At 29.1% G+C, this 25,574-nt stretch overlaps 1 protein-coding gene across 2 annotated transcripts in view; it reads right to left on the bottom strand.

Annotated features, from left to right (window-relative positions):
- Window positions 1-25,574, bottom strand: part of LOC117171477 (acetylcholine receptor subunit alpha-like) — a 212,531-nt gene that overhangs the window by 12,392 nt on the left and 174,565 nt on the right. The window lies entirely within an intron of this gene.

Raw genomic sequence — 25,574 nt, 5'->3', positions numbered from 1 at the left:
AATATTCCAGAAAAAACTCAAATTAATTTTTTTCAAAATTATTTAAAGAAAATAGTTATATTTAAAAAGATTGCGACCACAAAATTTAGAAGCATTTTGAAAATTTTGAAAGATTTCAAAAGTATAACAAAATTGTCTTTCTTGTAAAAGATTTATTTTTAAAGAATATTTGAAAAGATTTTCAAAATTATCAACAAGAAATCTGAAAGATCAACTACATTTTTTTAACTTTGCAGAATATTTTGCAAAATTTCACAAAAAATTTGAATAGTTTAAAAAAATGTGGTAGTATTTAAAAAATGTAAAAAAATCCTAAACTTACAATAAAACAAAATTTAATGTTTGTAGCTTTCAAAATCAAATTGAGATATTTTGTAAAGATTTTGAAATGTTTCAAGATAATTAACTTTTTTAAAAATATTTCTGGGAATATTTTTAAAGCAATTCTTTACTTTTTAAAATTAATTTTCAGAGAATATCGGAAAATAATATAAATATTACAAAAGGCTTCCAAAATTGTAAAAAATAAATTAAAAATCGAATTTTTTCTCAAACTTCGTAGAAATTCTGTAAAATAAAACGAGTTTTTACAAATTTTTTTAGATACTTTCTCAACATTTCTGAAAATTTTAAAAATCATTTAGAATTTTCTCGAGAAATTAAAAAAAATTATATGTATATGAATTTTAAGCAAATAAACAAATAAAATTAAAAATAAGAAGTCATTCACCATTCTTATTTTCTTTAAAAATTATTTTTGATTAAAATTATAATAGACTAATATTTTTTCACTGTAGACTGAAAAATATTTTTTGGTTGCTAATGCTCGAACTTTGTTAACATTCGTCTTTATGGATGAATTGAAATTTTTTTAATAATCGACAATTCGCTTTTTTTGGTAAAAATTAAATTTTCTCGCAAGAAAATGTATGTATTTGGTTATACATTTAATTGTTTGTTTTAAAATAAACTTCTCTTAAAAATTCATATTTTCAGGTTAAAAAATAAAAGTTTGTAGAAAATTCGTTTTTTTCCGAAAATATTTCTTTTTTTTCATTTAAAATTCAACGGTTGAAAATCAGTTCGATTTAGGTGTGCAATTAGCTTTTTTGTTTCGAAATTTAATTATTTGGTTAAAGTTCAACTTTTTGTTTAATTTTTGTTTCACATAGCTGAAAACTGAAAAAGCAAATTTTCAATAAAATACTTAAATTTTTTACTACGATTTTTTTTTAAAAACAAAAACAAAACTATATTTTAACAAAATAGGTGAACTCTCAACCAAAGTGAAGAATTAAAAAAAAAATCTTATTTTCGAGAAAAACACATGAAATTCAAATTAAATAGTTAAATTATCAGCTAGGAAAGACAATTTTTCAACTAAAAATTAAAAAGTCCAAATTAATTTTTTAAACAAATGTTTGAATTGACAACAAAAAATATTAATTTTGAGCAAAAACTGACATTAGTTAAATCTTTAATTGAAAAAATTAATTTTCAGCAAAAAAGCGAATTTTCAATAAGACAGTTAAATTTGTGAACAAGGAAATTAATTTTTAAGTAATAATAGAATTTTTAAAAGAATTTTAACTTTGAACGAAGTAATTGAATTTTGAACAAAGAAGGAGAATTTTTCACAGTAAAAAAACTGTATTTCAAAAAAATATATGCATTTCTAACCAGTGTCGGATTAAAATCAACTACGAAAGATAATTTTTTAACCAAAAATCGCAAAGTTAATTCTTAGTTGAAAATAATTAAATAAAAAAAAAAATGAATTTTCAGAAAAATTAATTCAAGTTTCAACGAAAAAGATTTTTTTTCATCTCAAATAATAAACCTTCAGCTAGAGAAAAGAATTTTTAATTGTTCAATTCAATTGTTTTCAATTTCAAAGTGGCCCAAATTGTAAACTTAAATTATTAATCTCCACCCAAAATAACAAAGAAGATTAATTAAATTTTCAATTGTTTAATTTGATCGTTTTCAATTTAAAACTGGTCCATCTTTCAAACAAATACTTCAAATTTAAACTAAATAAAATAAAATTCAAATAAAAAAAAATTAGTTAAAAAAAAAAAAATTTCCTAAAATCTTTTTGATTTTTTTTCAAATCTTGGGACAATTATATTTATTTGAAATTTAAATATTGCATTCAATCAGCCAATCATAATTTTGCAGCCAATCATAATTCGTCATTCAATTGCAATTTGCAGGAATCGAATTGCAATTCTGCTTTGCTGTGACTCCAGAGTAACGTACGTGTATTAAGTACGAGAACCAAATAGCTTTAGGGGACGCGAAATCGATAATGAAGTTTCAGTGACCCGAAAATAGCACACACCATCAGCGATAATTGAGCTGTAACCGAATCTTTCAAATTTTTGTGCATTCGAGAGGCTAAATTTTTTAGACATTGCCCCCCCACCCCTTCACCCCATAACTTACAAAAAAGAGACAAACAAAATTTTGTCAGAGGCCAAAATGCTCTAAAAATAGAGAAATTAAGAAGCTTTTTATAAACTACATATATTAAATTAATCTGTAACGCTATTCATTTATAATATATTATTAACAGAAATATTGCCTCTTGAAGAAAATAGATGAATTCTTAACCAAATTGAATATTCAATCAAAAATGTAAATTTTCTACCTTAAAATATGAATTTTCAAGAAAAAGGCATAAAGTTTTCATTTAATTGTTAAATTTTTAAATAAGAAAGATCAGTTTTCAACCACAAATCGAATAGTTAATTCTTAGTTAAAAAAATTATAATTAAAAAAAATGAATTTTCAGAACAAAATAGTTCAGGGTTCAATAAAAAAAAATTTAACTAAAATTATGAATCTTCACCCAAAAGAATTATTGTTTAACAAATTAATATAATTTTTAGCCACACAGATAAACTTTTAACCTAGAAGATTAATTTTCTGCCTTAATTTTTTTTTACAAAATAGTTAAATCTTCAACTGAAAATGAATTTTCAATTGTTTAATTTAAGTGCTTTCAATTTCAAACTGCTCCATCTTTCCAAAACTAGTGTAACTTTGAACTAAACAAAATCAGTTAAAAAAATGAATTTTCCAAAAAACTTTAATGGATCTTTTTCATAAAAATGTTAATTTTTAAACCAAACGTTTAAATTTACAAAAAAAATTAATTTACAGCGAAAAAAGCAAATTTTCAATAAAATAGATCAATTTTTGTCAAAAAAAATGAATTTGTAACCGATAATATGATTTTTTTTAAAATTATTTTAACTTTCAACTAAGTAGTTAAATTTTCAACTAAAAAAAAAACTTTTTACGAGAAAAAAACCAAACGACATTTCAATAAAATAGATCAACTTTCAACCAAAGTGTGAAACTTAAAAAACAACGACTAATTTTCAAGAATAAAAAGATAATTTTTCAACTAAAAATCGAAAAGTGAATTATTATTAAAAAAAAATTTGAATTTGAAATAAATAAAAGAATTGTCAGAAAAATTAATTTAAGTGTCAACGAAAGGGATTAATTTTCAACTTAAAAAAAAAGTTGTACAAAGTAGTCAAATCTTCAACAAAAGAGATGAATTTTAATTATTTAATTTTAGTGTTTTTAATTTCAAACTGGCCAAATTTTCAAACAAATAGTTCAACTTTGAACTAAATAAAATAAATTAAAAAGAAAAAAAATCAGTTCAAAAAACGAATTTTGAAAAAAAATTTTATTGTTACTTTTTTTAAAAAAATTGGTTTATTTAACCAAAAAACATGATTACAGTTAAAACATTCTAATAGTTTGGAATGAGTAACATATTCGAAATTATCCCAATTTTCATATACATTATTTAATTAAAAATTATTCTTTATTAAAAATATAATAGAATATAAACATTATATCAAAATTAATATCGTAGGTGAAAATCTTTTTCAAATGAATATTATTAATTAACCGCATCAATATCAATATTGCGGTTGTTTCGGCACATTGATGATTAAATGTATTTGATAGAAACTTTCAATGAATAACAAATTTCTTCAAATAATAAATTTTAATATAATTCTGTAGGAAATACTTTAAGGAATTAAACGAATATAATAAATTTATTATAAATATGTATTTTTAATATTAATGTTGTTCTTAAAACTGAAGATAACAAATTCATTTTAGTTACTTATTACAATAATATTTTATAGTTGTGTAAGTCCTAAAAACCAATCCTAAATTAAATAATTTAATTAAAAATTTAATGTGCAATTAAAAAATTCTTAAGTAATAGATAAAATTGTATGCTTTCAAAGAATTGGCAGCCTAAATTAATCATTTTAACAACCTAATAGTGAAAATACTGATCAAAAATTAATTTTTTTTCGTTAAAGATGCATCATATAAGTTAAAAGTTCATCTCTTTGGTTGAATAATCTGTTTTTTATTTAGAATTAATTCCTTAACTAGAAAATTCATTTTTTGTTAAAAAGTGAACTTTGTAAGAGGAACATTCTACTATTTATTTGGATAGAATTAATACATTCTCCTTAAAATTCTTTAAAATTTTCTTGATGAAAACAATTCTTTTTAAATTTGAAAATCAACTATTCCATCTTTGATTAGATAATGTATTCTTTTTAGTTGCCAATTTAAATATTTTGTAGAAAATTCATATACGTCGTTCAGAATTCGCCTATTTTGAAGAAAATTATTATTTTGGTTGAAATTCCGAACTTAAATTTCCCAGAAAGAAATTTACTACCAAATGAAACAGTTGGATTAAGAACAGACGATTTTTTTACAAACTTACACTGTAGAATTTTGAACAGTCAATTGCTCTGAAAAATGCAACTTTATCAACAGACAAATTTTGAACAAAATCATTTGTTTTATTTTCAACTATGCTGCGAAAAATTCCATAATGATAGCTAGAGAGTGTGAAAACAGAATCTAAAATCTGCGCCAACTTATTCTAATTTGAATCTTTTGATTGCAAGTGACGTGCCGTTGGAATCGCCAAAAAACATAGATCCCGAATATAATATTATTAAATTGCTGATCTGAAAACCAAAAAATTTTATGTTTCGCATTTTCTTCATCATCAAGACAATGGGACGTCCCGCTGTCAAGGCTGGACACAACACTCCTGTTTAGTCGAGCAGTATCCATTTCATCGCGGTATACCTGCTCGTCTTACCCTCTCCATTCGACTTCTCCTCACGTCCCTGACTGAGCGAGATTGCTGTGCCGGGCTTTGCCAGCGGGGGGGCTCTTTGTCCTAATGAGGCATAAAATGCCATACATAAAAATGTTAGAGTTTTGCAATCACCAAATTAAAAATATTATATTCGGAATCTGTATTTTTTGCGATTCCAGCGATAAGTAACTTGTAATTAAAATATTGAAATTAGACTGATCCATTTTCAACTATTCTACGGAAAATTCCATAATGCCATCTAGTCAGGGTCAAAACAAACTAATATCTGCCATAACTTACTCCAAGTTCAATATTTTAATTGCAAGTGATATATCGTTGGAATCGCAAATAAACATAGATTCTGAATATAATATTTTTAATTTGCTGATTTCAAAACTAAAACATTTTTATGTATCGCATTTTATGCCTCATTAGGACAAAGTCCCCCCTCCCCCTGCTGACAAAGCCCGACATAGCAATCTCGCTCAGTCAGGGACGTGAGGAGAAGTCGAGTGGAGAGGGTAAGACGAGCAGGTACACCGCGATGAAATGGAAATCGCCCGTCTAGTGGAGAGGCTTAGTGGAGGGGCGATCGTCTTTTCCTCCACAGCTACCTGTCTAACCTTCCCCTTCCACTGCGCAACGACACTACCCCTCACTGGATACTAAGTTGAATCAGGCCTTCGACGTGATGTCCCCCATAAACATAATGCATTTTTCTTTCAAATTACCCATTTCCTTGCCACTGAGTTAATCAATTTTCAATCAATTTTCTATTATTTTTTTCGTTGGTAGAGCTGTTGAAAATTTAAGATAAAAATCGCATTTTTCTAAAATTATTAAAAGAGAATGTTATTTAAAATAATGATAACTTGATAATCGCTGGGTGATGTTATTGATCCTCAAAACTTAGTTTTGTAGAAATAGTTGATGTATATTGTTGTCTTTAGAGTTTAGAGTCAAGCGAATCGAAAACAATTGACTTGTTTCAAACGTTTTGGCACATAATGGCTATCCTTATCAGTGAGTTTTCTTAAATCTATGAAAAGTACATAATTTCTTGCAGGTATGATCTTTTACAATTGAAAGTACTATTCTTTAAAAAAAATCTATTAACGAAGAACAACTAATGAAAAAACAATTAAAATGTAGTAGAAAAATCTTGTAACAAAATTTACAAACAATTTTTTTTAAAGTTTTCAGAAGACACTGCAGTCAAAGAACTCTTTTTAAATTATTTTTAGCGATGTATATTAAGTCCCATTTTTTGTATTGAAACCCTTAAACACAGCTTTTCATGTATAAGAGAAATAGTGTTATTTAATGAATTTTTCTGGTGTGAGGAGGAATTATATCTGTGAAAGTCAAATTTTTTCTTTTGGAAGCCGCTCTGTATTAAAAATACAAAATTTACAAAAAAAAAACTTTGTAGCTAAATAATTATTCCAATTTTTTAAAAACTTTTCTTTTCCTTATATCAACGAAAAGTTGATGCCAATTTTCTTCACAGTAGTCGGAATACAGATTGGCGAGGAGCATTGTACTTAAAAAAATGTTTCCTCGATTTCTTATACACAAATGTTCCTTTAACAAAGTTTTGTGTCTCTTAAAATATTTAAAATTAAATTTTTCAAAATGTTCATAATTTAAATTTTTTAAATTGAAATATACTGAGTTTCTTGTTTCAAAATTATTTCTATGAAAGAAAGCATTTCCAAAATCACACTGTAGTAAAAAATAATTTTGTAAAAAAGAGCATTGTAGTTATATAATTATATAATTTTGCTTTTAATGCATGAGATTTATTTTTGCAAAAGTAACAATAATTGTTCGCCTTTAAAAATAAACTTTTTGTCGGTTAGAAAAGAAAATTTTTTAAAGAATACTTAAATAATTATTCAACTACAAAGTTTTGTATAAATTCATTTGTTTACTACAGGTTCATTTTTAAAGGGACTGCAATGTTTTCTGAGAACTTAAGAAAATTTGTTAAAAAATTTTACTACTAAATTCTAATTTTTTGTATCAATGTTCTATTTCGTTAAAATACATTGTTTTAATAATACTCAATGATTTATCAATAGTTACTAATAAAATAAAATAAAATTTAAAAAATTAACCAAGTAAGATCAAAATTGAAAATTTGTAGAAAAAACTGCAAAATACGAGAATAACTGTAAGAGAATATTTTTATAAATAATAATAATAACTTGTTCAAACACTTTTGTTAACTTGAATCATTTATTAATACACGATAACTTGATAAGTGGAAAATTGTATTTATTGTTTTTATTTATTCATTATTTATAATTGTATTGCATTGTGTGTATAATTGACCAAAAGTGGAAAATTGTTTAATTTTTCGTCCATAAAATGTGCATATATCATATTTATACATTATTAGATTGGAAATAATCTAATTATGTATATTTAAATGATTTTCTTGGACATACTGATATTCTTTAAATAGGAATAGATATAAGTTGGAAGACAAAGGGATTATCTCCAAAGGCGACGCAGCATCGTGGGCCTGAAGCAACTTCGAATCCATTGAGGGGTAGTGGAAGGGGAAGAGTACGCAGGTAGCCGTGGAGGAAATGACGACTGCTCCTAAGGTTACCCCCACCATTGCATCCAGCGCATTACACCTCGCTTGCTTTTTCTCGCCTGGGATTATATCTTCGAAGGCTAGCGTACCTGAGATATTGAAGTATTCCCCGGAATAAAATTAAGCTGTTGTCCCTTTTGGTTCCATTTTAGAAACTTCCCATGGATTTTATAACTCTAAAATTCGAAGATTATAAAAATCTTTAATAAAATTGAAATTGTTTAAACTTTTTATTTTCTACGTTTTAGTAAATTTCTTGGTTAAAAACTAATTTACTTAGTTCAAAATTAATTTCTTCCGAGGGAACCGTAACTAGTTTGTAGAAAATTGGTTTTGTTTTGGTTGAAACTTAATCTTCTTGGATGAAAATTCAAGTTTGTAGTTAAAAATTAATTTGATTGCAAATTTAAATATTTTCAGTTTGAAAAGTAGTTTTTTTCAAAAATTGGTATTTAAACTTATAATTAAACTGTTTTATTGATGTTTGCACTTTTTTTATTTGAAAATTCTATTATTTGATTACAAATTCGTGTATTAAAAAGTCTTGTTTCAGGGTAGCAGATTATTTTTCTTGGTGGAAGCTTCACATAAATATTTATATTAAACTATTTCATTCAAAATTAAACTATTTTCTTGAATTGAAAATCTACATTTTTCTTAAAAATTCATATTTAAGAAGATTTCAAAAGATTACCAAAATTTTATTGAAAAACCAGAAACTTTTAAGATATTTTTTTATATTGCAGGATTGATTAAGAGTTTATGGAAATTTCAATGAATTTTTCTTTCATAAATTATTTTTTACAGAATTTCTAAAATAGTTTAAAAACAAAAACAAATTTGGAAGAATAAATAAAAATTGAACAATTATCACTTAAGAAAAAAATCGATTAGGTTAAAAGATATTTCGAAGTTTTAAGCGATTCAAAACTAATTTAAATAGTTTAACAAAATATATATTTTTGAAGGTCTTGAAATAAGATTTTGACGTTTTTAAATGATTTTCAAACTTTTCAGAAAATAACAAAATATACTTAAGATTCCTGTAAATTTTTAAAATGATTTTTCATTAAAAAAAAAAAATTTCAAATGAATATTTAACAAGATTTCAAGACAAATTTTGATGTATACATAACAATTGAACAATTATTGCTATGTGGAAACTTAAAATAACAAGGATTTAACTTCTAATTTGAAAAGTGTTCATGAAAAAAATGTAATCTTTAAGTTTTATTGCTTTAGACTGAAAATTTCTTAAAATGATATAATTAAAAAAGTCCAGATCTTTCTTTTTGCCAATAAATTTTACAAAAATCAAACAGGTATGTGAAATATTCTTAAAATTTTCTATATGAATCATATTACGAATGTAAATTTTTCCTTTAAGTGGTTACTGAGAACTATAAAGTGAAAGAAAAGATGAAAATATTAGAAAAAATTCCGAGTTTCTAGCATTATTCTAAGATAATTTTGTTATAAATAATAAATTGTTTAAGCAATTTTGTTTGTTGACATGATTTGATTATAACCTCATTAGATTTTGAAGTGGAAAATATTAGAAAAAACTTCGAGTTTCTACTATTATTCTAAGATAATATTGTTATAAATAGTAAATTGTTTAAACAATGTTGTTTTTTGACATTATTTAATCATAACCACATTAAATTTTGAAGTGGAAAATATTTTTTTAAAACTTCGAGTTTTTAGCATTATTTCAAGATGATATTGTTATAAATAATACATTGTTTAAACAATTTCGTTTGTTGACATGATTTAATTTTTAAAAGTTAATGCCTTTTCGTAACTATTTATTACTATTTTATTGAAAATTGAATTGGTAATGAAAAATTTGTGAAAATTGCAAATATTTTTTTTTTCATAACAAAAATATTTTTGTAGAATAGATGAAAAATATAATCATGACTTTTTATTTTAGTTTAAAAATGTATAAAATTGTTGATGTTTTGTTAAAAATTGCGGATAAGATTTTTTCAAAAGTTTCTAGCTTTTTTGTTACAACTTCAAGCTCTTGAAATTTGATAAGAAAATTCTTAAGAATTCTACTCATAGGCTGCTGTAAGATGGTAAAAAAAATCTACAAAATTTTCCCAAGAATATTGAAAAGTGTTGATTATTTCGAAATTTATTAAGGTTATTGAACACCAAAAGATGGTTGTAAACAATATAAATATGTTTAAACTGTGTCATAGGAAAAATATATACTTTAGTTGCAATAACTAAAATTCATATTTTATTTTTCACTTAGCAACTCTGAATTGTTTACCACAATTGTTAAATAAATTTTAAAAACTCGTCAACAAGATAATTGTTTAAATAATTAATTTAAAAAAAAAATGAAAAAAAACACCTGGAGATATTTCCGAGAAGAATCCAGAACTATCTTCACTTTTTCTTTAGGACTTTTGGTTTTTTTCATAATGAAGGATATATGTTAATTAACAAAGTAATTGTTTAAAAAATGTCTTTAAAAAAAAAGTGAAAAAACAACTAGAGATATGGCTTAGACGATTCCGGTAGTGTTTTTACTTTTAGGCTACGTCTATTTATTCATTTTTTATTCATGGTCGAATTTTCAAATCTATATGCAAATTTTAAATAAAACGATAAATCATCACCCAAAATATATATGTTTAATAAACTATTTAAATTTTTAAACAAAAAAGATGAACTTTTAACCAAGAAGATTAATTATCTACTTAAAAAAATCAGTTAAAACAATTAATTTTTAACAAAAAAAATGAATCTTCAGAAGACAAGTTTCAGTTGCAATCAAAGGGATGAATTTTCAAAAACATTTAATTGTTTTTTTCATATTTGTTACCAAAAGAAAAAAATGATTTTCAACAAAGTAGATGCACTTTAAACGAAATTGCCGAATTATAAAAAAAAGATAAATTTTCAAGAAAAGCTCATAAATTTCCAATTTAGTAGTTGACTTATTAATTAAGAAAAATCATTTTTTAACCAGAAATTGAATATTTAATTCTTGATTAAAAAAATTAAATTTGAAAAAAATTAGTTTGCAGGAAAAATAGTTCAAGTTTCAATCAGTTCAATTAGTTCCATTTTCATAAAAAAACGTGAATTCTTAATAAACAATTCAAACCTTAATATTAAAAGCAAGAAGATTTTATTTAACAATCAAAAACAATTGAATTCGAAAAAAGAAAGTAAATTTTCAACTAAAAATTTTAATTTACAACCGAAACTAGAATTGTTTAATTTTTCATCTTAGAAAATTAACTTAAAAGAAAAACAAGAAAAAAATTTTTAGCACAATTGTTATATTTTCAATAAAAGAAATAAAGTTTCAAATATAATGACGAATCTTCAGACAAAAAAGTGAATTTGGAACAAAGTAGTTAGATTTTCAACTGATTAGTTGAATTTTTCAAAAAATGGTTGAATTTTCAAGTCTATGAAACGAATTTTCAACAAAATATTTCAGTCTTCAACCGAGAAAAATTAATTTTCAATTAGAAAGTTTTATTTCCTCAAAAAAAAAATTTATTTATTATATTATTTTATATGAATTATTACATCATATTTACTATCTTATTTTTGGTTCATAACTTATCACATAAAAATGTTATTTTTTGGTTAAAAATGTAATAATTTTTGGATAAATTCAACATTTTTGCAAAAAATCTAATATTTTTAAATAGTATCTTCTGGTTTGAAAATCCAATAATTTTGTACCAAATTAATTACCGGATCCTCTAATGCATCTTGTTTGGTAGAAATTGTTTTGCAATTGAAAAATAATTTTTTAAACTGAAAACTTAACTTCTTCTTTTGTTTAAAATTCAACTATTTTTTTGAAAATCCAACTATTTAGTTAAAAATGTACTTTCTGTTAAAAATTCCTCTTTTGGTCTGGAAATTCTGAATGGTTTGAAGTTCCACTAATTTGTTAAATTTTGTTGTTGTTGAAAATTTATTATTTTAGGTGAAAATGGATCTTCTTCTGGTCTGAAGTTTTTTTTTGACTGAAAATTGAAATATTCCATTTTTGGTTTAAAGTAAATCGCTTTTAGTTAGGAAAAAAATAAATAAAAAATAGGGAAAATAAGAGATGTCAAATGCGAGATCAATGAACGATTAGGTATCGCGTGTGGCGAATTGAAAGGCACCTCTCAAATATAGAATAATTTATTACGTTCGCGCCAGCACTTGAAAGGCTAATGGTAGGAGCTTGAATTCTTAAGATATTCAAGATGTCCTATTTACCGAAAGAAGGAAGGGATTTTCAAAAGAAATTCGATATGCGATGTGCGATTTCAAAGAACTCATGAGGCAACGTAATATCATAGAAACCCCCTTACAAAAGTCTATCATAGGAAAATCAATATATGCTTATTCTGATTTTATTATAATTTTTTTTGCAGCATAGGCAATTATGATATAAAATTCAGCATACGAAAGTATAATTTTAAAATATTAAATAAATTATTCCAAAACTAAGAGAAATTATAAACTCTAGACAGGTAATAAGAGTTTAGGACGTAGCTTTGATATTTTTCGTCTGGGCAAAGGTTGGAGCGAAAAATTCAGAGACGTGGTTTGAGCGCCCGGGGAGATTTGTTTACTTGAAAAAAAGGGGTGGGGATAAGGGGGCGTTTATTATGTGTGGGAAAAAGCCCGCAAGCGGGAAAAAACCGCACCATCTGTTAATTTATTTTATAAAGGAAGAGAAAAAAGTAACATCGCGTGTTTGCGAAGAGGATCAAAATTATATTTCCCTAAAGAAGAAATATGTTCAAAAGGCGATAATGGTGCAGACTCGTAAAATTTAATGGCGGTTTAGACTCGAGTGTCTACTAATACTAGGATTGAGGCGTGACATGACCCTGAGGGCTTTTCTCTTAGTTTCCTAGATATGCTGCTTCCAATGAAGACGTTTTTGAAGTTTGCATCCTAAATATTTTATGGAGTTTTTCCAATCTATTGGTTCGTTAAATATTTTAGGTGGATCTATTTTAGCTGGTCTTCTGACTAAGAAAAGAATTGATTCTGACTTTGTTACGTTTATTTTTATTCTCCAGAGTTTATCCCAAGCTTCAATAACTTCGAGAGCTTTGTTAAGTATTTAAAATTTTTTTGGAACTGACCAGGAGGAAGTGAATAGTGCGGTGTCACCTGCATATAATACAATTGAAAATTAGGGCGATAATTCAGGCACTGTCAGAAGCTTTTTTTACATCAAGGAAAACAGATCCAGTATGCTCTCTTCGATTAAAAATTAAACTTAGGGTTTCGGTGAGTTGAAGCATCATTGCTGGGTTGAGTGACCATTTCTAAAACCGTATTGTTGTGATTTAAGGATGCTGTTTTCCTCGAGGTGGTGGTTTACGCGAGTGAGAATTATTTTTTTCAAGATTTTACTCATAGTATTCAATAGACTAATTGACCTGTAGTTGGTTGGATGATATGGATCCTTACCCTTTTCTCTGACAGACTAGGATATGAGCTATTTTCAAGTCCCAGGAAAGTAGCTTAGTTGAATAGAGTCATTGAAGATAAATGCAAGGAGTCAGGCACGAGATAGGAAGCTTTTTGAAAACTAAATTTAAAATTGAATCAGGGCGAGGTATGGTTACTTGGTCTAGCGGACCGTAATTTTATTGACTTCACTTTGGCGGCAGCGCACCACTCGTGACGCAGGAGAGAGGGGATACTAATAGTCGCGCGGATTGGTTCGCGCTTGCCATGCAAGTTTCCTAGCGAGGATCGTTTTTTGGATGTCACTGGCGGGGGGCTTTGCGCGATTGGCTCGCGCTCACCGTGCGGGGATGTCGAGTGAAACTTGCGGCCTGTAGGTTCGCTAGTACGCGTGGAGATTCGCATTATTTATTTTCAATTAAATGAAAAAATTATAATAAGGCCATGTGATGAGTGGGTCACGTGACTAGATTGCTACCTTACCGCCACTTTTTTTTATTTCCCAACTTATATTCACACAAAATGCCACATCAAGTTGAAATTTTGGGATATAAAACAAGAGGAATTAAGAATGGTGGGGCTGTTCCTAAATTTGTATAATTATGAAAAAAATTTCTTGTTGTGAATAATTTTTTTGCTTTTTTCATAATTATTATAGTTTAGGATCAAACCCACATTTCTTAGTGATTCTTATGTATTATCCAAAATTTTCAGCTCGATGTGGCACATCGTGTGAAAATAAGTTGGGAAATAAGAAAGGTGGCGGTATGGTAGGAATCTGGTCATGTGGCCCACTCGTCACATGGTCTTAAAGGAGAAGAAAGAAGCTTCAGATATCATGGAAAAAACTAAAGTTAAATTTTGTTTTATGTTAAACTCTGAATTAAATTACACTATTGTAGTTAAAATTAAAACTAATTTAATATTATTTAGCAAAAAGCGCAAAAAGCAACTGACAAATGGGAATCCCCATTTCTTTCAAATTTAATAAAGTTAAATGACGATAGATAGCACTGGCGTCGTAATTCTCGCTACATCTCAAATAAAAATGGAGCGATTATAAGACGAAAGATTGTCCAGGCAAGGTAAAAAATCGGAAATTATTTGCGATTTATGTGAAGTTTATCTGGCAAGGTTAATTTTGGTTGCGGTGAATCTTTCACCTGGAATCGATGTAAACTTTATCTTTCGTTTTTTCTGTGATCACTTTTTACATTCTTATCATTTATGATTAAGAAAGTATTAGAATTGTCGGAAATTTGCCATCACAATTTTTCAACGGATCTCCACGTTTCGAGAGCCCCTGAATCCGAAAATCAAGTTTTTACGATAGCGTCTGCCTGTCCGACCGTCCGTAAACACGATGACTTTCGAAAAAATTAATGGATGAAATCCATCTTTGGCACCATTTTTTAGGCCCTAAAAGAAAGGTTGAGTTCGTTAACCAGCCATTCTTTGATAAAAATTTAAAAAGTGAGCGCATTTTGAAAATTTTTGAGACCACTTTTTTCTGAATTTGAAAATTCTATGTAGGGATATTTATAGTATTAAAAGGAGCAAACAATTGAAATTCATGACTTTTTCCGATGAAAAGAAAATTCTAAGAGTTATAGCATTTTCAAAATTTTTTAAATCAACCGAAAATTAAAATTTTAAACCAAACAACGCACGATATAAACAAAAGTCAAGAGAAAAAAAAACATTAATTTTTGAAAGACTTACAAGATTATCATAACAAATTTTTGGATTTTCTTGAAAAATCAAAAATTCAAATTTTGATAGGACGCGTACTTTTTGATTTATTCGCGAAAAATAACATTAAAAATAAACAAATCAAATAAAAATGTGTGGAAAAACGACGCAAGTTACGAGAAAAAAGATTGAACAAAACCTGTTTACAAATTTCTGTCGAAAATCGAGCGCACAGCGCGAGTTATAAGATGAGAATGTGTACCTCAACGCCTGCAGAGCTTTGAGAAACTTAATCTTTTACCATGCTTAACTAAGTAGACAATTCAGAATATGAAGACGCATGAAAATACTGCCATCTCAAAGAGATCTTTTTGATGAAGTTTAATTCAAGCATTCCAAATGCAAAGAACAAATATTCGAGCACAAAGCGTGAGGTAGCCCATAATCGAGGGTGAAGCGCGAGAGATCGTGACTTGAGAGATCAAATTGATAATTCTGCAGTCTATTTGTAATGGAATGAAACCGTTTATTTAATGTATATTTCCTAATTTAACTACAAATAACTTAGAAATAAAGAAAATAATCAGACGCCGGTCGTATACCCAGAGAATGAGGAAAAAGCTCAATGGAGAATTCTAAAGTTTGAATATTTTTCTCTTCTTAAAATTGTGCTTCGTTATGTAGATAATAGGAAATCCAGAAACGTACTTAACGATAAATAATTCATATCAGTTTATTATAATTTTGCGATGAAAAAGAAATTTTAACCCTAAGAATTACAGATAACGCTGAGATTTTAAACTAAACTGAAGTTTGGTGGGAGTTGGCCTATAATCTGAACAATGAATAATACAAACTATAAAATAGCTTCGGAAAGGACTGGAACTTTAATTGACAAAAAGAATACACACGGTAAATCTAAAGGTCATGTTTCAGGCGACGAATGGAGTATAGCTGTTCGGAATGCTAGGGGGGGTAAATGATCTCAAGGTAAAAGAATCGCGAGAAACTTCGGACGTGAGGAAACTAGATATTTTATGTGTGCCTGAAACAAAGAAAAAGGGTTGCAAAAGTAGAGACAGAGAAAACACAGTGTTGAAAGGCGAATTTGAAATATGATCAGGAGTAGATAGTGAATCACATGTTAGGCAAAGTGTAGGTCTGATTTTGAGTGAAAGAGCGAAGCAGCATCTCGGAGATCATGATTTCGTATCTCCCAGACTGCTGTGGGCTAGAATGAAAGTAGGAATCAGAAGATTAGTTATGATAGCATGCTACGCGTTAGTTGATAGTGATCCTAGATAAGTAAAAGACGTCTTCTAGAACGCTTTAAATTACAAAATAAATATTTCCGAACATGGGGAAAGAAGAATTCTGCTAGGAAACATAAACGGATGGGTGGGCATCCAAAATCCGGTTCTGAATCCAACACTGATTATTATTACCTTCTGATCTCCAAAATTAAATTAGGTTGGGGATGGGGAAAAAAGAGAATCAAGAAAACAAAACAAACACGAATCAAAATTGAAAACCTACAGAAACCGGATGTGCGAATAGATTTTCAAAATAAGATAACTGAAAGCATAGATAAGGCGATCTGGGAACCGCTTAAAAAAAACAAAGATATAGAGGGCACATGGACAAAGTTCCGGGATATCTTTGTCAGGTGTGCGATTGAAGTGTGTCGTACTGCAGGTGTAGGAAGAATGTCTGGTGATGCGTGGTGGAATGATGAAATTACCAAAATACAAAGAAAGAAGCGTACAGAAGAACTTTGAACATCACAGGTCTTAGCGATGAGGAAAGAAATAGACGTATAAATGATTACAGACACAAAAAGAGAATACTTAAACGATTAATTAAGGAAAGTAAAGATAAAATTAGAGCAGTAGAAGAGCAGAAAGTACAAAACGACTTTGAAAGAAGAAAGACACTGCTTTATTTAAAAATGAAAGGAAATAAAAGTACAGAGTTTGGCAACATGAGAAATAGGTTTGGGGAAGTGCTATATGATACAGACGGGATACAAGACCAGGAGAGAAAACTATGGCGGCAAATAGTTAATAAAAAGAGTGTCAGCACAGTGAATTACGCCTGAAACAAAAGACCTTGGACACTACTGAACCCAAGTGGGGAATCTCGCATAACGACTTTGTGAGGATCTTCACTTGGGGTGATTGCTAAATAGATTGATTAGCAACCAGGGTCGAAGCAGTGTTACTGAACGAACGATCAACAAAGACCATTTCCTCGAATCAAAGAGATTAAAGAATCGAAATCACCAAGTCAAAATACATTCTTTTTGATTACAGAATTTTTTCTTTGGTTGATATAAATATTTTTATATTTAATATATATAAAGAAATATTTTCATTTGATTCAATGAAATTTTTGTTCAAAGAATCCTTTTTCTAAATGATAAAAGTTAGTTTGTCTATCACACTTCTTTCAATTAATTTTTGACTCTGTTTAAGATAAAAAGAAAATTGATTTAACGTCAGGTCCATCGTTCTTCAGCAAAAATTTAAGGACAAGAAGTTTTCAAGAAGAGCTTTCTAAATCTGTAACAATCAATAGAAAAGATTCTCTCCACTTTATTTTCACTTCTTCAAAAAGAGCATAGAAACTCAGACAAGTATATTGTTTTGAATCAATGAAACTGTTTCTTTTACATATTTTTTCAATAAAACAACAAATGTTTAAACAAAAGAAATTTTTCAAGTCAAAACAACTTTTTCTAAATTAGAGCCAAAAATTATTTTTTCTCATTGGACGCACAGTAAGACAAAAAGAGTTTTTGTGAACAAAAAAATACAAGCTAGAACTATTTATGCGATTTAAAATTTGTTCTTTAATGGCGGATATTTTTATTCTGAAAAGATTTATGAAAAAAACATTAATTTTGTATGGAAATAGTCTGAGTAATAAAAGTTCTGGTAAATTTTCGAAACATCATAGCAGAAAATCTTTGCAAAAACATTCTTAGGCTATTAAAAAAACACCTGTTTATTCATAAATAGCCTGATTGTGAATTTATTTCGAAATATTGTTTAAATAAATAATTTTTTAAATTTGAAAAGTAATGTCGCAAAGAAACGAAAATGTGAATTTGTTTACGAATATTGTTTAAATAAATAATAATAAATGTCGTCAATTTGAATAGTAATGTACTAAAGAGTCATCACAGATACATTCCTAATCGCTTCCGTAAACAAAAAATGAGTCTGCTTATTGAAAAATAATCGAAATCTGAATTTACATATGAATATTATTTAAATAAATGACAATTGATTGTCAATTTTAAAAGTGTCGTAGAAAAGAGAAAACGGAAAGATATTCTTAGTCCATTATATAAAAATGAGAGTTTATTCTTTCGAAAATAGCTAAACTGTGAATTAGTTTGTGAATATTATTTAAATCATTAATAATTTTTGTCAATTTGAAAAGTAATGCAGCAAAGATTTATCAAAGATACATTCTGAATCGATTCTGTGAAAAAATGTGTCTGTTTGTTGAAAAAGATTCCCACTCTAAGTTCATCTGTGAATATTGTTTAAATAATTAATAATTTAATGTTAATTTATAAAGTATCATAAAAAAGAGACAACGAAAAGAGGTTCTTAGTCTATTCTGTAAAAATAGAGTTTACTCATTTAAAAATAGCGAAAATCAGAATATTTTTTTACGAACAGTATTTAGTTTATTAATAATTGATGTCAATTTAAAAAGTATCGTATGAAGAGTCATCGCAGTGACAATATTAATTAATTATGTAAACAAAGATTGGGCTCATTTGTTAAAAACAAGTTGAACTCTTAATTTATTCAAGAAAATTGTTTATCTATAATAAATTAATAATGCATTTTTGTGAGTTTACAAAACATCATGGCAAAAATACTACGCAAAGAAACTTTCAGTCAATTCCATAAAAATAGAGCTTGTTCCTTCATAAATAGCAAAATTGTGAATTCATTTACGAAAATTTTTGAAACAACCAATAATTTTTGTCAATTGGATAAATAATGAAGCGAAAAGTCTTCACAGTGACATTTTCAATCGATTCCGTGAACAATAATTGATTCTCTTTAAAAAATTAAAAAATAAAACTCTGAATTAGTTCATGAAAATGATTTAAATAATAGTTAATTCTTGTTAATTTACAAAGCAACATAGCAAAAAGTCATTTTAACAACATTACTGTTCAGATAATTGACCATTGTTGCCAATTTTAAAATTAGCACAGGATAAAATCATCAGAAAGGTATTCAAAATTGATGTCGTGAATAATTGAGCCTGTACGTTCAAATAAAGCCAAACTGTGAATTTAAACATTAAATTGTTTAAATAATTAATAATTGCTGTCAATTTGTAGAAAAATATCGGAAACACATCCTTAGTTGACTCCGCAAATAGAAAAGATTGTATGTTTTCAGATATAGCCAAACACTGAATTTGTTTATGAATATTATTTAAATAATAAATAACTTTTTTCAAGTTAAAAAGTAACATAGCAAAGGGCGTATCTTAACGATATTATTTGATTTCGTGAAAAATAGAACCTTTTCTTTCAAAAATAGCTAAACTTTGAATTTGTTTAAAAAAGATGCTTAAATAACGATTAGTTATTGCGAATTTTCAAAGTGTTCAGGCAAAAAGTTATTAAACAACAACTTAAAATTATTGCACAATTGAATTTATTTTCTTCGCATTAAATATTATCGAAGGTGCTTTTTTACAAAAATTGTTTTAACGATTGACAAATGAAATCTTTTATTAATTAATCAAAATTAATTGAAATGGAAGCTTCAAATGTGTCCCCTAAGAGTTTACATTTTTCTTGCACCTTCTTCCCTATTCCTTTACACACCCCTCACACACTTGCTTGGTGGTAGGAGGGGGACTCACAGTTTAAGGTGAGTTCCGAACCCACAAAGAGTACCATCTTTAAGTACTTCGAGAAAAATTTTTCTCTAGAGGTGCCGGTCCCACGGCGACTCGCTGTAAATGAGCTAATCCCTTACTTAGCTACTGTTCATCACAAGGGCCGCCGAGGCTCTTCCAGAGCGCAAGCCGGGGGAATTGAACCCGCAAGCTGACGCAGTGGGTCTAAAGCTAACGCTTTAGCGCCCACGACCATCCTCCCACTTTAATCGAAATTAATTAATTTGTTTATAACGTCACTTTTGAAAAATTTCAAAACAAAAAAATTTCAACTTTGTTGTTAAATAAAAATTTACCCAATTTTTTCTTTAAAGATGCACATAAATGTTTTCGAAATTTGAAAAGCTCTAGTTCAACAAAATTTCGAAATCGAGCTAATAGTGTAGGCAAAATATTTATTTGTCCAGAGATTTTTTTTCGCCACACTGTGTAAGAGAGATAAGAAAATCTATGGGCAATAAATGTAAGAAAGGAATAGTTCTTCTTTACTCGAATTCTAAAGTTTCAAGCTAAGAACCTTTACTAAAAGTAAGCGGATAGGTGAGATTTATCGTCTGAACGTTCACATAGATTTTTTAGGGACTTAAAGTACGTGCTTGGAGTCGGAAGCAGGAGGTCTAGTCGGTTTAAGGTACATACGTGATTGGGATTCATGGGGAGGCGACACGTCTCTACGCTATGGTCAGAGCGTGGTGTGCTGGTCCAAAGCGAGTGGTCATTCGTCACTTGGTCAGTCTCCAGAGTCACGCGACGATTTTAAACCGGGAAAGGCAGAACCATAGGGATTCCGAAATTCTGACGAGAAATACGGATAACTCAGGTAAATTGGAGAAAATAGAAAAATTTAGAAAGCAGCATTCACTTAAACAAGGGCTCTCTTAATTTGAAACAGTGGAATTTCACTGAGTCGCGGAACACTTCTAGCTATTTAAATCAGTAGGAATTTACGAAGAGTAAGCGATTATTCTCTGACATTTCAGTACCTTATCCCTTTACCTCTTTCCGGATTCCCTTCTTCCTCCCCGATTTTTTTCTTTTTCTCGGTATTTACTTTGCCCGTTTTCCCTTCTCCTAGTGTTTTCTTTTTCCGGAAGTTTCTTTACCCGGTTTCTATTTTTCTCGAATTTTTCTTTTCCCTCTGTGGCCTTTTCCCAGTTTCCCTTTCCCAAGGTTTCCTTTCCGCGGGTTTAACGGATTTTTTTCTTTTCCCAGATATATGTTTTCCTATTTTCCATTTTTCTGGTTCCCCCTTTTCATACTGATTCTTCTCTAGAAAAACTTACTGAAGTTTCATTAGGCGTTTCTGCAATCCTATAAGCTTTTCCCTTTTCCGATTATTTCCCCTTTCTCAGTTTTAACTTTTCCCGTTCTCGCTTCTCCCGGTATTCCCTTCTTCCGTTTACCTCCTTCCCGGGTTTCTCGACTTTTTGTCTCCTCCCCGTTTATGTTTCTCGGTGTTTCCTTTCCCATGATTTCCTTTTTCAAGCTTTACCCTTTTTGCGAGTTTGATGTGTATCCTCTATTTCCCGAATTCCCTTTTATTAATTTATTCTATTTCTTGGTTTTTAGTTTTTACGTTTTTCCTTCTACCAGTGTTCCCTTATATCGCTACTCTCTTTTTCTGGTCTTTCCCTTTTCTCGGTTTTTGATTTCCCCTTATTTCCCTTTATCCGGTCTTAACTTCTTTCTCGTTTATCTTTCCTGGTCTGCCCTTTTCAAGGGTTTCCCTTTCTCCGGCTTTGGCAGGTTTTCCGTTTTCACTTTTCCCGAATTTCTGTGTTTCTGGTTTTACATATTCCTGCTTCTTTTTTCCCTACAGATTTATCAGTAGAAAAACTTACTGAAATTTTATTTAGCCTCACTGATATCTTGTATGTATTCCCTTTTCCGAGTTCTCTTTTCCCGCTTTTCCCTACTGATTTTATATTAGAAAAACTTACTGAAGTTTTATTTAGCGTGACTGAAGTCCCAGTAAAATTTTTTTTTCCAGTTTCCCTTTTCTTGATTTTTTCACTTTCCCGGTTTTCTGGCTTTTCCTTCTCCCAGTGTTCCCTTTTCCTCTCTTTTCCTGTTGTTTGCTATTCTCGGCTTTCCATTTTCCCTGTTCCCTTTTTTTATGGATTATCAGTGAAATAATTGTAGGTATTTAAACCTGTAAACATTCACGGATAAGAAATTATTAGAAACTAAAATTGTATTAGTTTTTTCTTTTTCCTGTTTGGTTTTTTCCTGTCTATTTTCTCTTATTTTCCCCCTTCCGCATAAATCTATTTAAAAACGTTTAAGCCATTCAAATTAGTAACCATCCACTGAGAATAGGCGATTTATTGAGTTGCAGTAGTTTTTGACTGATTTATCAGTAGAAAATGTAACTGAAGCTTCAGTTAGGGTCACTGCAATTTCGGCTACTTCGCATTCGTAAACTAGTGTGAAATGATAAAAATTTCCGTGCAAAATCACGAATTATTAGAAAAATTTTACTAATTAACGTAGCTATGAGTACGTTACTGATTTTTTTAAATTTCACCGATTATCAGTAGATGTTCTCTGATTAGAATCTAAAGAGATTTTTCTTAATTTAAAACATTGGGATTTCACTAAGAATTAGTGACGAACTTCTAGCCATTTTAATGAGTGAAATGCACATAAAATCAGTAACTTTTCACCGAAATTTCAGCTGTGTTATACCGGATTTGCAAAAAGAAAGTAATGAAATTTCACTGAAATTTCAGTAGATTAGGCGAACCTCTCTAAATTTTGATCAGTGGAATTTTGCTCAAAATTAGTGACGTACTACTGGATATCAATGTTAATACAAATTCACAGTGAATCAGAAATTGTACACTAAAATTCAGTATTTTTCACTAAAATTATATTCATTTTTCACTTGATTTTGAAAAGAAAGGTTACTTAATTTTCATTTATATTTCAGAAAGTTTATACTGGAAAAATATTAAAAAACTTACTGAACTTTCACTCAAAATTCGGTAAATTTCTGCTAAAAGACCAGTGGGGAATGTCTTAAATTGCTAAGAAATTTTTAAAATTTTCAGTAAAATAACACTGTTTCAAATAGCCAGATTTATATAACTGTTTTTAGCGGAATTTTGCTGAGAATCGGCGACATACTTATGGCTAATTAAATTAGTGAAGATTGACATCGAATCAGTGCCTTTTAACTCGAATTCGAAAGCAAATTCACTGAACTTTCACCTTCAAAGATATAAGGGAAAAGAAAAGTGGAAATAGGAAATGGGAAAGAGAACAGAAATTGGGATAAATAAGAAATCGAAAAGTGAGAAGGGGGAAGGGAAAAGGTAGAAGGGAAATATGGTGAAAAGGGGTTAAATGCAGTTAAATGAAGAAAATATGGCAGAAGAGATAAGGGAAGCAATAAATATTAAGTTACTAGTGAAGCGTCATTAAACTTAAGTAACAGAAAACAGAAAAGGAAAAAAAGCAAAAAGGAAATTCGGAATGAAGAGGGGACAAGGGATCCTTCACGAAAGAAAGATGAAAGGAGAGAGAAGTGGAGTAATAACTATTACTATATTTACGAGTTATTACAATAATGGATTATAAATAACTATTACTATATTTAGTTACTAGTTATTGCATTACTAGAGGATAATTAAGGGAAAAGAGGAAATGGGAAACAAAGAGGGTATCAAGTCCAAGCAGGGCAAATGGGAAGAAGAAAGAGGATGGGTTGAATAAGAAATATGAAGCTAAGAGAGGGTATGGGATTTAAAATGAAGAAATAATAGTAGGGAAGAATGAAGTGACAACTATTACTATATTGAGATACTAGATGCACTAATACTCCAGTATACTTAAGGTTGAAGAGAAAAGGAAAAGTGGAGGAAGCGAAAACGAAAAAGGGAATAGAGAAAGGAATTGATAAGGAAGAGTGGTAATGGAGAAGGGTTAAATCGGAAAAAATAGGTAAAGAGAGCGCATAGAAAGTTAAATCAAGAAAAGATGACAGGGAAAGAAGTGGAAGGAAGAGAAGGAAGTGGAGTAATAGCTGTTACTATAAGTAATTACTAGTTACCTTATTGCTACAGTATAAATAAGGGAAAAGAGGAAATGAAAAAGGAAGAGGAGATCAGGTAGAAGGAGGCAAATCGAAAGATGAAAGAGGAGTGGTTAAATGGGAAATGCGGGGTGAAGAGAGGAAATGGAAAGATAAATGCAGAAAAGATAGTAGGGAAAGAAGTGGAGAAATAAATATTACTATATTTAGTTACTAGTTATTACATTACTAGAGTATAATTAAGGGAAAAGATGAAATGGTAAAGACAGAGGGGATTAAGTAGAAGAAGGGAAAATGGGAAGAGGAAAGAGAATGGGATGAATCGGAAATACGGGACGAAGGAAGGGTATGTGATATCAAATGAAGGGAGAATGGTAGAGAACGAAGTAAAGTAATAAATATCACTATATTGAAGTATAAGTTACACTATTACCAGGGTATAATTATGGGAAAAGAGGAAAGGGAAAGTGAAAAAGGGGAAAGGGAAATGGTAAGGCAATAGATGAGGGAATTGTCGAGGAGGAGTGGTAGTAGAAAAGGGTTAAATGGATAATAGTAGGTAAAGAGAGGGCATGAAAAGTTAAATGGTAGAAGAGTTAGCAGGGAAGAAAGTGAAAGGAAGGGAAGGAAGTTGAGTAATAGCTATAAGTATAATTAGTTACGAGTTACCTTATTACTTGAGTATAAATAAGGAAAAAGAAGAAATGGAAAATGAAGAGGAGATTAAGTAGAAGGAGGGAAAATGTAAAGAGGAAAGATAATGAGTTAAATGGAAAATGCGTGGTGAAGAGAGGATATGGAAGGTTAAAAACGGAAAAGGGAATAGAGGAGGGGATTAATAAGGAGGAATGATAATGGGGAAGGTTTAAATGATAAATATTGGGTGAATGGAGGGCATTCAAAGTTAAAAGAAGGAAAGTTGGTAAGAAGGATGTAAAGAAATATCTATTACTAGAGTTAGTTACTTATTATTCTATTACTAGAGTTTAACTAAAGGAAAAGAGAAATTGTGAAAAGAAGAGGGCATCAAGTCGAAGGACGAAAAATCTAAAGTATAATTAAGGGAAAAGAGAAAATGGAAACGGGAAACCAAAAAGGAAAATGGGAAAATATGATGAAAAGCGGTTAAACTCAGTAAAATGAAGGAGAGATGGTAGGAGAGATAAGGGAAGTAATAAATATTAAGTTACTACTGAGGCTTCACTAAACTTTAGTAAAAAAAAACGAAAAAGGGGAAAGAGAAAATTCGGAATGAAGAGGGAACAAGGGATCCCGAATGAAAGAAAGATGGAAGCAGAGAGAAGTGAAGTAATATCTAGTACTATACTTAGCTACTAGTTATTATACTACTAGAGTATAAGAGGAAATGAAAAACGAATAGGAGTTTTAAGTCAATTGAGGGAAAATGAGAAAAAGAAAGAGGATGGGTTTCATGGGAAATAAGGGGTGAAGAGAGGACATAGCCTTGAAATGGATATGGCCTTGATATGGAAATGAAAAACGAAAAAGAGAATGGAAGACGGGATTAATGAGAAGAAGTGGTAATGGGAAGGGATTACATGTGAAATAGAGTGTGAAGAGAAGGTATGGAAATTTAAAGATCAAAGAAGTGCCAGGGAAGGCACTGTAGTAATAGCTATTAGTATATTTAGTTACTAGTTACT

This window comes from Belonocnema kinseyi, chromosome 4, assembly GCF_010883055.1.
Source record: "Belonocnema kinseyi isolate 2016_QV_RU_SX_M_011 chromosome 4, B_treatae_v1, whole genome shotgun sequence".
Taxonomy (NCBI): domain Eukaryota; kingdom Metazoa; phylum Arthropoda; class Insecta; order Hymenoptera; family Cynipidae; genus Belonocnema; species Belonocnema kinseyi.
This window is presented reverse-complemented; position numbering and strand designations above follow the sequence as displayed.